This window comes from Parasteatoda tepidariorum, chromosome 11, assembly GCF_982258835.1.
Source record: "Parasteatoda tepidariorum strain Cologne lab strain chromosome 11, Ptep-v5.0, whole genome shotgun sequence".
Classification (NCBI taxonomy): Eukaryota; Metazoa; Arthropoda; class Arachnida; order Araneae; family Theridiidae; genus Parasteatoda; species Parasteatoda tepidariorum.
In genome coordinates this window covers 31,996,595-32,015,317 of record NC_141765.1, presented here as the reverse complement: position 1 = coordinate 32,015,317, position 18,723 = coordinate 31,996,595, and the positions used below count along the sequence as shown (strand labels likewise).

The following is an 18,723-nucleotide window of genomic DNA, read 5'->3' as shown; positions in this document are numbered from 1 at the left end:
AAAGCCTCCTAACTTTGTCAACTATCGCAAAATTATATGTATCTTTTTATGTCAGTTTTCATGTGTCGGGACAAGAAGTCTGTGAAGAGAAGTCAAGACTTTTGAGTGACTGGGGAACTGGTCATTTTTGAATTGATCAAACAGCTGATTGCTAAGAAGTTAAAGTAGCAAGGTTGATCATCGCCACGTTTGGGTCGGACTTAATATAGTACTTAATACTGATGTTCTTAATGGGCTTAAATACTGATGCTGCTATAGCAAGTTTAAAAACATAGAACTTTAAATTTTCAAGTTTGAAATTTGAGCATGTCAATATTTTTGAGTAATGATGTTTTTATTTGAATATACTAAAACAAACAAAACAACCCATTTTCAAAAACCTTCATGCATTGTCCATTATTTTTTCACGATTAACTCAGGAATTAAATGTAGCGTCAAATTTATACATTTAGAGATACTTAAAATTTTTGTTTAAGCATTTTTTTAATCAATTAAAAATCAAGCAACAATACCTGGAACAACCTACACACTTTAGAAAATAGTGACAGATATGATTGAGTATATATGCTCCAGCTGGATAAACTGAAAATCTTAAAGTTTCACTGTCTGAATCTCACCCTTTTTTCTTGAGTTTCAGAGTTGCTTCCTTAATTCGTACATTCATCATTTCCAAGAAACTATTATCAATACAGACAATACCTTTTCAGGGAGCCAACGTGAGTGATGCCAACATCTATCTTCTAAATGAGCTAAACGTAGATCAATCCTTGTGTTTAGTCTTTCAAGGCCTTTTATGTCAAATAAAGCTCTCTGTAGAGAATAAAATTCTATTGCTTCATGAAAAGTCTTCTCATTGACCGATATGTTTTTGAAGACACGATAGCAATAACAGCTTCATGAAAGAATCAAGCATTTTATTTTGCTTTAGCTCAATTGTTTAGTTTTTCTTATCTTGAGAGTCATAAAGCTCTCTCTTTTAATTTCTTCTCCTCTATTATTTCCAGTGATTTATTTTTTGGGCAAGAAAGTGCCTTGATAAGTTTGGATTATTTACCCGTTTATAGCGGCTGAAGAAATTTTTCTTTTAGCAAACAATTTTTTTCTTTTCCCATCATGACTATTATCACAAAGTACTCTTTTTAAACTTTTTAAACATATTTGGCTTTTATTTACAATTTAGTAAATATGGTTTCCCTTTAATGTAAAAAATAAAGAATACACCATTTCTGGAACTATAGTTTAGTATTTAAGTTTCAGAAGGACATCAATATAGCTATTTATGAAGAAAATGATAATATTAATGATTTTATTTTATTACCAAATATAAAAATTCATTATTTATAATAGTAAATAAATTTGCTCAAGGCGTGGGAATTGTATAAAACTTAACTATTTTATTTCATAGAAATGCTAGTATATCCGATTCCGATTTGTACATTTTTTGCATACGTTTATATATGATCAAACTCAATTTCAAAACCTGTTGATATAATCGATCGGGAATGGTCTCCTCTATATCAGGCGTTGCTTCACGCTCAAAGCCGTTGTTTGTACAAATATTTTGCTATCGAGATTATTAAAATCTCTTATTTTCCTTTTAAATCAAATTAGAATCGGTTAATTGATTTTACGGAAGTTTAAATGTGGAATTCAATTGATTTTCAACTCAAGCGGTTACATTTTCAGCTTAAAATGTATAAGCAATTCGTAATACTTAAATAAAATTGTACATATTAAATAGTATTAATTAAATTTAAATATAAAATAATGCCGACTCATAAGTAACATCTAAATTTGTATTAAAAATGTACAAATTATGTATGTATAATACGTAGAAATTAACAATTTTATTCATCTTGAAGGAATTTAAAGTTGTTTATTAATTTTTCAATGTTTAATTTTTAGAAAGATTTCTAGAAAAAGTAATGTCATGATCACATGGTTTCATAAAAATCATTATTTCTCATACAGTTTCTATATATTAAAGGTGAGGAAGTCTATATCAGTTGAATAAAAAATAGTGTAAGGATAGACTTCTTATAACTTTGTTGAAATAATAATCTTATATTTTTCCTGAAGTTTAATAACTGCTTAAAATAGATGCATATGTAATCCATTTGAAAAAAAACTTTCAATTTCAAATACTATGTAATACAAACTACTTGTACTCCTTAATATATAAAAAATTCTGGTAAAATCGCCGTAGTATATGGTAAACTATTATTCTGATAACAAAATCAAAGATATACAGCATTTAAACCATTCATTTCGTAATTTTTCCGTTCACCTGGTAATGGTTTACCGGAAATACTGCTTTACGAAATTATAGTTCTTATTACAACAAATTTAGTGCAAAATACAAAACAGAAAAGTAAAAATTTTACGGAGTAAATGGTTTTCATGCCATGTTCTAAGGTATCGCGATAAAATTGCCAAATTTTATCACTTATTAAAAAACCATATTTAGTTGTTAATTTCCTCAAAATCATTACCAAAGCGTTTCGGTAAAAATTACCGAGCTTTTGGTATTCCAATAGAGCTAGACACCCGGTAAATTTTCTATATACTGGACGTTTTGATTATACTTCTGATCATAGTCAGTGATTGTAATTTTAAGCTTAAATTTACTAATTATAGAGGGATGAGAGTTGTCAAAAAGAAGTTACTTAAATTTGAAATATGGCATCATTTCAAATCACAAAGTGAATTTTAGATGGTTTAAAAATGAATGAATCTATAATACTCAATAAAAATTAAAAATATTGATTTGATCTTAAAAGTAAGTATAAATTTAGTTGCGTTAGAAAAACCAAATTAATCATGTTCGACATTAGCAATGTTAATAACACCAGGGGCAATGTGTTTAAAGTTATTATAAACGAATTTCGAATAAAAGCCAAATTACAAATACACTCAAATTTGCATTGCTTGCTAAAATCAGAACAAATTATATTATTATTGAAGATTTTATGACCGAAAATAGTGTCATATTTAGACTAGTTTTTTATATTAAATTTGTTAATAGGGAATAGTATATTTAAATTTTGACTGAAAAAAATTAACTTATTTAGAAATGGATTCTTAAATCTAATATAAAAACCATTAAATTGTGTGATAGGATCATTGCGATAATCAAAATTTATTTTGTATTATCGAAGTTTAAAAAAGTCATTTATTAGAACAGCAAAGTGTATAATTTACAAAAATTGAAACTATTCTAGAAAGTATTCAAATTCCTACAAAGTTTATCACTTAAATAGAAAAGAAAATGCGTAGTTTTTGCAGGGTGAAACGGTAAAAGAGGAAGAGAAAGAATTGAAATCGTTAATGTCTAAATCAGATTTAAAAGTGTTATCATAGGAAGAATAATTAAAATAACAGCGGGTCCTCCAGTGAGTAAAAAAGTCTAAAAGATCGTGTATCACTTGGCTTAATTTGCAATATATATATATATATATATATATATATATATATATATATATATATATATATATATATATATATATATATATATATATATATATATATATATATATATATATATATATATATATATATATATATATATATATATATATATATATATATATATATATATATATATATATATATATATATATATGTATATTTATAAATAACTGGTTGCAATTGCCTAAAGTTTAAAGTTAAGTGCAGGTGCAAAAAGTAAGAAATATCCCCCCCAAAGAAGAGAGAAAAATCAAAATTTTTACAGTGTTATTCTGAGTACTTTATTAAAATAGTTAAACAAACATCTTTTTAAATTAGAACTTATTATAAATATTATTCATGCTTAACTTTTTAAAAGTATTAGTGATTTGTCCTTTTATTTAGTAATCAAATTATATATAATGAAATGCTCTTTCCTAGAAATCTTAATTAAATTAAAGTTTTCTGAAAAGAAATTAGTGGCGAAGAAAAGTTTAATTAACACTTGAAGCGATGTTTGTTCTTGATGGTGCTTCGTATGAATTCTTCAGGGATGTTTAGCAATTATTAAATACTCAAAGACTCAATAAAAAAAAATTATTTCTCATTGATTAATTTATCTTCTATAATGATACGATTTAAATAGTGTTTTTTAAGTGAAAATGCAAATGTTTAATATGTAATTAATATTTATGTAGGTATTTAATAAGTATATATTTAATATTCATGCAATTGTTTAAAATATAATTAATAATAGTAATTCTAGCAATTGTAGTGATTGTTAATAAATAATAAATAATTTTTAATATATAATTATTTATTGTTTAGTACATAATTATTAATCATATAATTATTGTAATTATTGCATGCATGTAATTATTTTTAATGCAACTTTTTTTGCAAATTTATTAAGTGAGGTTTGCTTTGAATTCTTTTAGGTACTTAATATTAATATTTTAATAGGTTCATCATTTTTACTGGACTTATTGAAAACGAGCCTAAATTATATATAAAACCTAAGGAATAAAATAGTTCTACTATCTGATAATTTTGTTACATATTTAAATTTTTGCTACACTCTACGGTTTAATTTTTTGTGAAAACAAAAAAGCAATTAATAGTTTTGAATAGTTTAATGTTTTAAAAGGTGCTTAAAGTTTATTATAGTTTTATATATAGTAAACTCTAAACACCTACATCGCTTATTATAGTTTTTGAGAGTTTATAGTTATCGTCCATCAGAGTTTATGACGCATACGAGTCCATGGAAAGATTGTAATTTGTAGTTTCGTTAGGACTTCTGGTTCAATCAAAAATGCTGTCCACTGGCCAGGGTAGGGGCGTCTGCATGATCATGGTGTATTTTTTCAGTGAGTTGGGTTATATTTAAAGTTATTGAATATTGGGTAATTTTTAAAAAACTTATACTTTTGACGTTCCATGATTTGAAATAATTTTAATTACTGAAATAAAGTTTCAAATAAAATGTTTAAGCATTTAAATTAATTTACTATATGTTTTTAGCAAATGTAGATACATAGAATTGTAATACCTTTTTAATATGTCAGATACAGCTTAACTGTTATGCCTCATCCTTATTTGGCTCCATTTTTACTGCAATTAAATCACGTCTTTATTGAAAATAACTGATCTAGTTCTCAAAAGGTGTATGTAATATGCAGGCTCAGTTTATCTTATGTATGGTTTTAAAATTACTTTCGAGTAAAAATCCAACATTTTAATGTTGTTCCAGGGTATTTTCTGCTTTGTTTCAATAATTTTTGTATAAAATTATTTCTGTTTATTTATCAAAACTGGATCTCATGGCTTCCTGGATGGTCTATTATTAGATAAAGTAGCTATTCAGAAAATTATCACTAAATTTGTTTTATTCTAAGAAAATAAAGCTTTGTCAAGGTAAGAGTGCTTTATTAACTTTCCCCTCTAGCATACTTGTTTTAAATTTATTGTTTAATATGATTTTTTATGGTGAGATAAAATTTTTGCTTTAGTTTTATATAAACATTTCTTCTTTTCAATTGAATCTGTACTAGTAAACCAACTTGCATCTCATTTTTTTTCCTTCTGTTACTCTTAACTTCGTTATCGTAATCATGGTATTTTTTATTTATTGGACTTTGATTTAGTGTTCCTTAAATATAAAATTCAATAAAAAGAAATGTAAGTAGGTATCAATATTTGTATGGTAGCTACTTACAAGAACATTTAAAATTTGGTTTATTGCCTTTGTGTTGCCTTTTTCTATTCCGTCACCTACCATTTATTAAGTTTCATTTCCCCATATAATTTAATAAGACGCAATTTCAGTAATTTACAGCGTAAATTTAACTAGATTATAAATTTTTTACTTTGTTATCATGTTTATGGCAATTTTGTTTATCGACTGTTAATGATTTCATTAAATATTAAGTTTAATAAAAGAAATGCGAGAAGGTCTCAATATCTGTAAGATTAAACTACAGTAATTTGGAATGCAAGAACATTTAAAATTTAGTTCTACTGACAGCTTTCCTGTTTGTTACTGTTTTCCATTCTGTTTCCTACCATTTATTTAGTTTTATTTCCCTATATAATTTAGCAAACAGCAATTTTAGTAATTTATAGTGTAAATTTGACTAGATTGTAAATTCTTTACTGTTTCAGGTACTCATTTTTTTTAATTTAAACACATTTGAAAATTGCTAACAGTGGTTCAGATAATTCAGATTTAAGTTAATGTTTTACTTTTTTATTTTGTGATCCGAATCAAAAGGTCATTGATGTTTTCAGTTTCATGAGTAATAAATATTCCAATTGATACTGAAATTTTTATATGTAATAATTCGAATATTTATATTCTTAATAAGAATTTTTCTAAATGCCTGCCCATTTTAAAAATGACCCAGTTATTAATAGCTAAAAGTATCAAACCATTTTTATTTTTTAATATTTTTTTGTTATTTATGAGTTTGAAACGAGGCCCACTTATCACTAATCTGAGCTGCGAATTTATTGATAGAATCATTATAAATATTGTGATTGTTTTATGAGGTAAATCTTAAAAATTTATAAAGCACTATATTCTTTGGATGAATTTTCGATACTTTAGGAGATCTATCATATATGGATATATCTATTATATCGGTTTTTATCACTGATTCAGAATCAATAAAAGACAAAGGTTGAAATGAAAACCCTAAAGTTATGTTAAAATCTCATTAAAAGAGTAGGTAATTAAATAAATGTTTCTACAAGGTAAATAAGTACACTGAAAAGTACTGGGCCCCAGAGTGTAACATTCCATTTTATCGTAAAATCCATTTTTATCGTAAAATCCATTTTTATCCTGAAACTTCATACCGTAATTTCTACGTTAATATTTATTCAATAACAATGATTCAGTGAACCAGTTATTTTTCAGTGATTCAGTGTCCTTACAGTAAATATTACTGCAAAAAAGGCGATATATCAGAGTTTTTGCTGTGTGAAATTCCACGGTAAAAATGGACTTAACGGTATTAAATACTGGCTCCCTGAGTGCCGGAATTCTTTTACCGTAATTTTATTCGGGATTTCTTCTAGTGTATCAATATAAGTGTATAGGATCAAAACTTAAATATAAAAAAAATCACTCTTAAATATTATTAGTTGATGTAATATGGGTTTCAGATTCGTTCAAATATAATTAAAACCCAGGTAATCAATGGTCAATAAATGAAGTAATGACTATTCTAAAAACTAAAAACTTGAATGATCAGTTTTTGTCTGAATACGATAAGTAATGTTATTGTAAGTTATTGTAATAAAATGAATATATAATAAATGTATGGTGCTGAAAATGAATTTAATTTGCAATTTAAGAATAATGTTATTATCCTTGCAGGCATGATTTTTTTTTATTTTATGCGTGAATGTTAAATTAGTACAAAAATATTTATAAATGATTTCCCTTGTTGTAATTACGTTAAACAAAATATAACGTAGATGCCAAAAACATATTAATTTCAATTGATTCGTAAGGAAAATGATATTAAATGATATATGCTTTTGTTTCCCAAACCTAAAAACATATCAGTGATAGCAAGGCTAAAAAGAAAAATACATTTATAAATTTTTATTCGGTGACTTAACTACAACACTTTCTAAGAATTCTGGAAATTAATTTTCAGAGCACAAAAGAAAAACCATTTAAAAAAACTCTGGTTATTACTTTTGTTGTCTTACTATTATTTTAAGACTTAAAGTATTAAATTTCATACATTTATTTATTTATATAAAAAAAAAAGAAAAATGTATAAAAGAAAGGAAATAAGTTTTCTAATACCATTATCTCCTAATGCAAACATTTTTTAAAAATATATTAATATAAATTTCGAACAAATTACAATCTTAAACTATACAATACCTTTTAATTAAATTTTTTTCCTACTTCAGAAGTATAATTTGTGAGTGAAATAAAACCAATAAAATCATATTGAATTATAAAGACATTTTTATTATGTTAAGTATAAGACATTGTTGATAACATAATTAAAAGTTTACTCTATTTTTTATTTCAATTTGTACTTTTTATAAGGAATGACATGAGTTTCTTTTTGCTTGGTATTATTATAGGCAAGGTATATATGAAAGTAAAGTCTTAATATAGATATTTAACTTAATTTTTATTTAATTTTGAAGTTAAATCTAAATTTCTTTAGTTTGGTTCCTTTATACATAAGAAACATTATATAAGCAGATATGTTTTATTGTACTTAACCTAAGTTTTTAATTTTCATTGAAGATGAAACGTTTTTTTTTTAAATTTTTATTTCTATAGTGCAATATTTTTGATAGATGTTTTTTTTACCGGAAAACTTTGATATGATTACCGTACTGTATGGTAAAGACATTTCAAGTTAAAAAAAACATAATCTGGGTATTAAGACTAAAATATACAGTTTTTAAACCATTCGTTTTGTAATTTTTCCGTTCATATTGTAATGACTAACCGGAAATTCTGGCTTTTAAAATTTTAGTTCTTATTACCACACGTACAGTAAAAAAAAAAATCTGAAAAGTTAATTCAACTAATTGATTGGTTTTTATGTCTTGCTCTACAGCGTTTATGCCTTGCTATTAAAAGTTAATTAATTGGTTTTAATGCCTTGCTCCAAAGTATTATGATAGAATTACCAAATTTTAACATATTTAACAAATTTTATCTCATATTATATAACCATATTTTATTGTTAACTTTATCTAAATCATTACAAAGTTAAAATTACTGAGCATTTCAGTGCTTACATAGAACCAGAAATACGGTAAACATTACCCTATTCTGGTAGTTTTGATCATGTTTTTTTTGCTCAGTGCACAATATTTTTTGAACAAAATTATAAATTTAGAGTAATCGTATTATTCAAAAGTTATTTTTATAGTTTTTTTTGGAATTTGCATCGTTTATAAATATTCAATTGCTTTCTTCTTCATTTGTAGCATTTATTTCTTTGGAGAATCACTTACAAAACAATGATTAATCAATCAACAATCTCAAAAAGGAATCATTTCTGAATAATCAAATTAAAGTAGATTAACTAACTTGTTGACTTAAACATTAGTAGGAAAATTAAGTTTTTCTTTGAGAAAACTGTTCTTAAAAAATTTTGTCGCGCTTTCTGAATATTCTAAGAAATTGCTTTACTTGAAATCAATTTCTAATTTTTTCCAGTTTATCGATTTTGTGAGAAAAAAAAATCGAATTCATTGTAGCTTTAAACCTATTAGAATTCACGATTCTCCTTTTTTCGACATAACTGACTCTAAATATTTTATAAAGGAACAAAGTCTTGAATAAAATACAAAACAGCCTTATACAAATAAAACCAATTTCAAACAGTTATTTTTCTCTTCAATTAGCTTTAAAATTTTTTAAAACTGTAGTATAGGTGTTAAGAAAAATTTCTAATTACTATGGTTTAATTGTGTGAAGAAGAGAAAATTACGTGAAGTTTTCGAAAGTTATTGCAGTTGCACTTTTCTGATTTTTTATAATTGAGCTTCAGAAATGTGAAAAGTCAAAATTTGTACTTTTTTCGTATCAATGATAGCAATCAATTTTTCTGCTCCTAAGATAAATCAGTTGAGTATTATTATGTATCTCTAGGATTATTAAAAATTCATAGTTTCTACATAATTTAGTTACACTAATTCATTGTTTGATATTTCATCGTGTCACAATTTTAAGTTATGAATAGAACTGCGAAAAAAATGTGTTTGATAAAACATAGGATGATTGTCAATTTTGCCAGATTTGTTTACTCTACTTTATTAAAGGAGATAAAAGTCAAATGTTATTTTATTTTATCGGCATGTAGAGGAAAAAACAATATACTCTTTTAAGTATAGAAGCGTAGTTTTCGTGTAAAAAAAATCACATAATTGGCAAAATAACAAGCGTTTTAAATTATTAGTGCGAACAAATAATATGATTGTTTTCAAGGAAATATTTTAGCAATGACGCTAGCAAATTCATTCTAATGCGCATGAAAATATATGTTGTCAGTAAACAAACAAACAAAAATGAATAAATAAGTATACAAAACTATAATTCGGAAAAGTAAATAAAAAATGCGGCTTCAAGCACTCACCACAGCACCAAATGACGCATACTGGCATAAAGTTAATTACCTTTGTAAATTTATAAACCTTAATTTTGTTAAAATAAGATATTTTATTGACATTTTAAAAACTAAAATATTGCTATGATGAAGTTTCAGTAAAACATAAAAAAATAATATATATTTAGGTATTAAAATATTTAAACTTAAATGTTATGAAATGATAAAACTCCGATTTAATAGGAATATATAGCTAACAGAATTTTAAATAACAGAATAAAATTAAATGTAACCGAAACTTAAAACCGAAAATAACTGAAAGTCATAGAAATGAAGTCGCTTCCGTAAAATGATTTTATGACAGCTACATAGCATTAGTACAAAGAGGAACTTTTGCAAATTCTAGCAGCATGCAACAATTTGATTACATTTGCAACGATGAAATAGCAACCTCTTCTCTTCAGACAAGCGTAATAAATCTTGTTACTCTTTATAACGATCCCCGTCTGCTCAGATTTCTGAAGCTCCTAGTTAAATTATCTTTCTTTCATAATTTAGCTTCCAACAAGCTCACTAACATAACTTCAACTAAAGGTCATTAAGCATTATTTTCTTCAAAAGAAGAAAAATGAATTTTGCATCGAGAAATAATAAATTTATTTAAAGAAAACTGCCATGTTATGATATTCTTCTGCAATAATTATGGCACTTCGCTTTGAATACATGGTATTTTTTGGAAATGATCAGGAAGCAACAGAATTTATTTGAATTTTTAACAATGGCATTGTATTTTATATTCAATTATTTTTATAAATACCTTACACCAAGCAAGTAAGAGTAATTCTTATTTATTTATTTTTAAACCGAAAACAATTCAATGTCATAAATGTCAGTTATTTATAGAAATTATTAGAAAACGCTTAAAACAATTTTTGGTACAGAAGAGTGTTATTACATAATTTTAGTGCTATTACATCTTTTTCACATATTTGAAGACTTTTTTAATTTCATAAGTTTAATATTTCTAATCATTCTTAATCCTGTTGTAATAAAATTAAATCAAATATTTAATTTTTATCCCAATTTCATAAAAAGCGAATATAAATACTTTTATTTCTTTTCTTTCTTTCTTTTTTTAATCCTTTTTTTCCTTCTTCTTTTCCTTTTCTTAATACTTTTAATCTTTTTCCTCCTCATTTTAAATTTTTCTTTTCTTTCATCTTTTTTTCTTAATTTATTCGTTCATTTTTTCTTTTCTTTTGTTTATTTTTCTGCTTTTCTTTCTTTCAAAGAAAGAAAAAAAAGTGCGAGAGAGAAAATAAAGAAAAAAAGAAAATTAAAAAAAATATATATTCGCTTTTTATAAAATGAGATAAAATTAAATAATTGATTTAATTAAATTATAACAGGCTTAAAAATGATTAAACAAATTAAGTCTAAGAAATTAAAGAAATTTTAAAAGCTAGAAAATATGTAATGCCTATGATGGCATCACAACACGATTATTAAGAATCTATTAAAAGTTGTTCTACGTAAATCTTTTTTCATACAATCTATAAAACCATTTAAAGATTATTACTTGAGCTATTCATTTGTTCAAACCTCTTAAAGTAATTGCGTTTTTAAAATAGCGAGAAATTTTATATTTTAATATATTTTAATGTCTAATGACAAGCAAATGACAGTAATTTTAGTTTGCCTTTTCAAACAAACAACAGATAAATTCAATAAAATTTTATGACTTCATAAAAGGAAAAACGAATTTTGCTTCGAACAAAAATAATTTTATTGTTATGTTTTTATACTTTTTAACAATAATAAAAATGCTTTGTCTTGTATGAATGCTTCGTTTTGAAAAAGAAAAAAGAAATGTTGATGGAAGCAAATGAATTTTAGCTACGCTTTTGAAATGCCACTGTATTTTATATTCTGTTGTTTTCATTCATATCTAATTCCAAGAAAATAAAGGTAATTCTGTTTTTTTTGTAAATAGAAAACAATTAAATTTATTGAATATTTGTAGTACTTATGAGAAAACGTTTTAAAATTTCTTTATGAATTTCAACTTTCTTGTAGTCAAACACACCGCTAGTGTCAATCATCCAAACACCGTAATTAATTCCGTTTTAAAAATAGTGCCAGTATTTATGAAGGGTGTTCCGCAAAGACAACACTTAATATGCATTTTAAGAATCATATCAAAAATGAAAACAAAAGAAAATCCATATTAGAAGTTGCATATTAGTATTTGACCGAGGAAATGGAAGACACGTATCGAAATCTGACTAATTACAGTAGAGGAAAGCAGAGGTATTAAACATCAGTACAGATTTATTTGAGGTTGAAACTTGAAGGTGTTCCTTTCAACTCCTCCGTGTTTCCTTCCCCTATCAAACCAGTCATGCTGTTTTTTATGTTCTCTTTCTTGCACCGTGGTTAAATATTAATTTGCGAATGCTAGTGTGTATGTTTCTTTTCTTCATTTCTTTAGAAACATTCTAAAAGTTACATATTAAGGGCGGTATTTCTAGAATACCCTGAGTAGTAATGTTTTTGTGAAACATTTCGTGAAAAGCAAACGACAGTAATTTTAGTTTGTCTTTCTGAATAAACAACAAGTATATTTAGCAAATAATGCAAATATTCACATGGATTATTTTTACGAAATTGAAAATCTGTAACCACCCATACGTAAACCACCCCTTTAATTCAATTTATTATACGATAATAATGTGAAAGGAAACGTCTGAAATTGACTCATTAACTGATTTTTTCTTTAAATGAATTGTTATTATAAGTAACTTTCAGGGAAATTATTCAGTAATAATAATAAACGAAAAACTTACAAGGAAGGTTACCCAAGTAATCTCCAAAAATTAATCATGTAACCATTTTAAAAATCAATTTTTTCATCTGACAAAACTATAGATTGCTAATAAAAGACAGTTTCAACTTCAAACATGACAGCAATTTCTAATAGTCGATAGCCAAAGAGTTGATAACAAAAGAGTATATTTAAATTTAAGTCATAATTTTTATTCGAATGACTTTGATAACTGCTATAATGAAGTTTTTAGCATAAAAATTGACTTCATATATCACATTTTATTTCTAAAAAATTTCAAAATTACTCATATTTAAAAGTAAGTGATAAAAGATGAATTTTTGCAATTATTTGTTTTTTATTAATTTTAAAGTACTATTAGCACATTTTATGTTGCATAAAGAAAGTATCTCAGTGTTGATAGCTTGATTTTAAGTATCTCAATATGCTAAATGTATTTTTGCATTAACCTCTCTAAATTATTCCTTAATATGTATATAACTATATCTTAAATTATAAACCCTGTTCCGATAGCTATAAAAGTATTATCACAAAATTATTTCTTTAAATGAAATTTGAAAGTAAAATTTGTAAGAAAATGACAACATTACACTACCTCATATTACCATCACCCCAAAATTTCGTGAAACACCTATTATGTATCGAGATATCATTTGTGGCAGTAATATTTATATTATTGCACCAGATAAACTATTTGCCAAATATTTAACAGTTTATTTAATCTTATATATGATTCGCAATTTACTTGGATTATAAAAAATAACTATCCAGTTATTAACTTGATTAGTAATAATTTCATTACACTGATTGAGGTTTTTGATTTCAAGCACCTTTTATTATTTTATACCACTGGATAAATTTAAAAATGTTCTTTTCGATTGTGAATACCAACAAACCAATAATAATTCCTGTTTTTTTTCTTTCTTTTAAATATAATTTTATCTTTAGCGGAATGTATCTTTCTGCAGATAGTTGGCATACTACAAGGTGGAAAGTTCTTAAGTATTCCAACTAATCTTTTTTAATACAACTTTTGAATGAATGCTGCAATTTTCTATATAGAGCGCTTCAGATTTATTGATGATTATATTTAATTGTATAGATGTTATTGATGCTGCTAACACAGCTTATCCAGCGGACTTAACTCTGGTAAAAACTAATCAATTTAATGCATGTTCAGATCCTTGATTTATTCATTACAATAAACTCATCTAACGCTCAAATTGATATTTATGATAAAAGAAATTACTTTCCATTGCCTGTCAACAAGTTAATTTACTCGAATTCTAATCTTTCTATAAGTTTCTACAGAAATATAATTTTATTTCACATTAATCGCATTAAGTTTATTTGTAATAATGATACGCCTATTAAAATAATTGTAGATCTCAACACAAAGTTCTCTTGAATCATAATATCTGGATTGGATTTATAGACAGGTAGCTGATTTAGTAGAAGACTACCTTCCGATGAGAATTAATGCTTAGCTTTATGCTATGGTATGGTCTCCCTAAAATTGAAGGTTCTGTTGGATCAATTTAAAACATAATTGGCTGCACGTTTGAATTTCTAATTGATCAGTTTAGTTTAAGTTCTTTCAAATTCTTTTTTATCTCATCTAAACCTTAAAAATTTCATGCATAGGTTTTTTTTACCCCTTTTGGCACAATCAAACTAGTTTATACTCGAACCTGTGACCCTCATTCGAAGAATCGGGTTTCCTATCTGCTGAATTTAAGTACTTCTACTTTGATTTTCGAGATATCAGTATATAATCTTCATTTGACTTGATTTAGGTTTCTATCTTATTTTTCTTGGGGGGGGGGGGTATAGTTGCAATATTTGCTCGTGAACCGTAGAAACTGCTCTCGAACTGACGACATAGTAATGCCCCTATGATAATGCTGCCATATCTGTCAGTGTGCCACAACCTTAATTTTGTGCTATTTATTTTGTTTCTATTTTCGTTTATGTTTTAGATGCTGTTTGGATTATGTACTATTTCCTGTTTCTGTTTGATGATTTATCCTGTTATTATACTTTTTTCGGTTTCATGTCCAGCAATCATTTTTTCTGATATATATATTATATATATATATATATATATATATATATATATATATATATATATATATATATATATATATATATATATATATATATATATATATATATATATATATATATATATATATATATATATATATATGTATATATATATATATATATATATATATAATTGAAGATTATTAATTAGAGTGGTAGAAAAAGTTTTTCTCTTGTCTTGAAATTTGCAGTTTTGAGAATTATGCTGCGAAAATGAACAGGTAACAAAGTAAACTATTACTCCAGAGAATCTTTTAGAAATCATAAAATTACTTCAATGCAGCTGGAGTAAAAAGGAAATTTCTTTTAAAACTATTCGAGTTAGATTAAAAAGAAGAAAGTGAAACATAGGAACTTTAGTCCGAAAAACGTTAACTTGATTCTGATAACCTTAAAGAGGTTTTTTCTTGTTTCTAAATACCTTACACTCTAACCATTACCTTTAAATTGAAGAAATAAATTGATTTTGTTGAAGACATAAAAGGAAACAATTTGATCTATTTCAGCGTATACGATCAAAATCAAATTTTGTATATTTTTTCCAGATGAACACTAATTGTAATATTAAAAAACTGGCGCTGAGAAATGCTCTTATGTTAGTTTTTGAAATAAGTTTTTGCGATAAAAGTGCCACGTTTCAATTTACTTGCTTCTCACTCAGTAAAATTCAGTTTATGAATTCTCGTGAAACAAAAACGACATTTTTCTTAGCCTGCTGAATAATAGCACTGTGTGCGTTTTTCATTGCTTTTCATAAATTTTTAAATGACATGTAAATTCTATTAATAGTAATTCAATATACTAAAATATATTGAATTACTTTTGATAGAATTTTTATACATTTTAAGCATTATTGAACAGGTGTTATGAAAAAATAACCGAACAGTTACCATTTTCATTGTAATTAAAATCACTTTAACAAGCTGAATAAAAAAGTAATATGAAATTTGGGGGACATTTCAATTTAATCACAGGAAAATATATCCTTTTTGTGGTGAATGTATTGACTAGTTTATAAGTTAGGTATCTAGGACTGAGGATCGACTTTAGTCAGAAAAAGCTTGAATCCTGTTTATGGACTTTTGCTACATAATTGGCAAGTAGTGTAATAACACTTGCATCCCCGAGCGATAGACGAACTAACAGTACATCTTCCTTTTTATCTTTTATGAAGCTGAATTCCCAACACTGATTTATTCCCTTTTTTACGTTCATGTAAATAAGAGATTATCTATTTATGGCAAATTAGTTTGCGTATGGGATTAATGGATATTTATTAGTTTTCGCAAAAAGTGACGTATATAAAACATAATTTTCTTCTGATTTAGTCTCTATAGCTGAAAACATATTACGAAAGTAACATTTTTTGTTACATTAGGCATTAACTTTGGTTTTAGCATTTTATAAATAATTACTCATGCTTAGTAGTAAAGGACCTAATTGTATTGAAGAAAATGAAAACATAAATCATGTTTTTATAGTTATTCTTCTTAATCTGTATCTATATTTCATCCAATTTCGAGGAATTATCTTTGGTATTAAAAGTTGCGAAATGGCAAAGAGAAGCATTTAATTCATTCTCTATCTTTTTCATAACATTTTTTATGAAATTATTAATGATGTATTTATTTTGTTGAATAAAAGATTTTTCGTGGTACTATTTTCACTATTAATCACTCATATTTTTAAATATTAATTCATTTATCATCATTAATTTATCTAATAATGATTTCCGTGAACTCTTTATATTTTTCAATAAAAAATACAAGTGTTTATATTGTATTATGTTATAAGTAAAATAAAACATATTCGTTTGTGTATATATTTTTGTAGTATTTAAAAATTAAAAACAGAGTATATATATATATAAACTAACTAACTCAGTGGCGCGACAGCCCATTAAGAGGGCCAAGGCCGACTGTGCCCATCTCAGTTTTCTTGACCTTGGGCTCTGGGGTGCAGGAGCATATGTTCCGGTCAGGTGGTCAGCCGAACGCGGAGCCCCCAGTGTTAGTTCCCAAGCATGCTTGGTACTCATTTTATCGACCCACTGAAGGGATGAAAGGCATATATATATATATATATATATATATATATATATATATATATATATATATATATATATATATATATATATATATATATATATATATATATATATATATATATATATATATATATATATATATATATATAAATATTTATTCAAAGTTTATTTTTTAATAAAAATGCATTTTTTTAAAATTTTTAAATCACAATACATAATTTTTCTTTTATTCAACTTCATATACATGGAATTTCGCAGTAAGCATGTCAATTCATCCTAAGAAATTAAAACATTTTTGTGTATTCTACTACGACAGTAAGCATTTCGATCTACCATGGAAGTTAACAATGTTGTCTACTTCCTTGAAAATCGAAATAAAATGTAGTAGCTGAATTTCAATATAATATTTTGAACATATTTTTACTCATGTTCATTGATTATTTTAGGATTGAGAAGAACTCTATGTATTTATTTAAGTGCTTCTGAGCCAAACAGATCGTCTTTCCAGGTATGAATAGTAAACATGTTTATTTGTGTTGTCTTTATTTGCAAATAAATCTTAAAGTGGGGTAAGGTTGATTTAATGATTTCCTTACTCCGTAATGATGGTTAATGAAAGTCTAAAAGTTAGAGGAGCATTTCGATGAAGAAGAAAGCAGTTCTCTTTATACGATTTAAAAAGTTTCTGATAAAATTACCGTACTGTATAGTTATAGTAAGGACATTTTTGGTAAAAAAGAAAACCATAATTCTGGTCGTAAAAAGCAAATTATACGGTATTTAAATTATTCATTTGGAAATTAACCCAGAATTCTGGTTTTCAAAATTATAGTTTTTGTGACCACATATTTAGAAAAAATACAAAACTGAAAGGTAAATCTAACCAAATATAAAATTACCAAATTTTACATTTACCAAATTTTATCACATATTGCAAGAATCGTAACCACTTCCGTAAGAATTACCAAGCTTTTTGGTGCTTCCGAAGAGTCAGAAACACGGTAAATTTTATCATATTTTAAAGGTTTTGACTACATTTTCTCTGTGTATATAATTCAACTATCATCGAAATATTTTAAATCTTCCAGTTTTATTTCAATAATTTTAAGTATTTATTGCGTTATTGAGATGTTCTTCTCAATGGGCAAATCAAAAATTTGAACTAAATCATCTAATAAGTTTCTGAGCAATGCAATTTAAAAAAAATCATATTTTCAAATTTCCATTTCTAAAGAAATATTCGACTGATCAAGTTCCAATTTTCGATATCTTCACTTAAATATTTTAAAGAAATAGAAAAAATTGAACTCATTGAAATTCTAAAGTCTTTTGAACTTTATTAAGTTATGTAAGGAACTAATATTAAATAATTATAAAAATAATACATTTGAAAAAAAAAATTCTAAATGAAGGAGTTTTAAAACCATGTGCAAAAAGCTTATGAAAACTTCACTTAAAAAATTCCAGAGTTTTGGTGATTTGCATAAAGTATGGAAGAAAAAAGCATTAAGATGCGTGAATTTTCAGCCTCGCTCCTGACTAAATAATTGGTATATATTTTCCAGATAGCGGAAAAACGGTACGCTTATTCAGACAAAATGCGTTTGTGTCTGATTTCGTATGTTAAAATGCCATTTTAATTAAATAATTAGCATAACTAATTTCAACCTTGATTTCGA

The 18,723-nt window shown here is 25.7% G+C and overlaps 1 protein-coding gene across 3 annotated transcripts in view; it reads left to right on the top strand.

The window, feature by feature from the left end:
- Positions 1 to 18,723, top strand: part of LOC107448939 (neuropeptide F receptor-like) — a 192,316-nt gene that overhangs the window by 92,886 nt on the left and 80,707 nt on the right. For 2 of the 3 annotated variants that reach the window (XM_071187612.2, XM_087154757.1), the window contains exons 1-2: positions 11,909 to 12,014; positions 17,491 to 17,552. The gene's annotated coding sequence lies outside the window, so the exon portion shown is untranslated. Of the gene's footprint in view, positions 1 to 11,908; positions 12,015 to 17,490; positions 17,553 to 18,723 lie in introns of those variants that run through there. The other variant, XM_071187611.2, reaches the window with a different exon arrangement.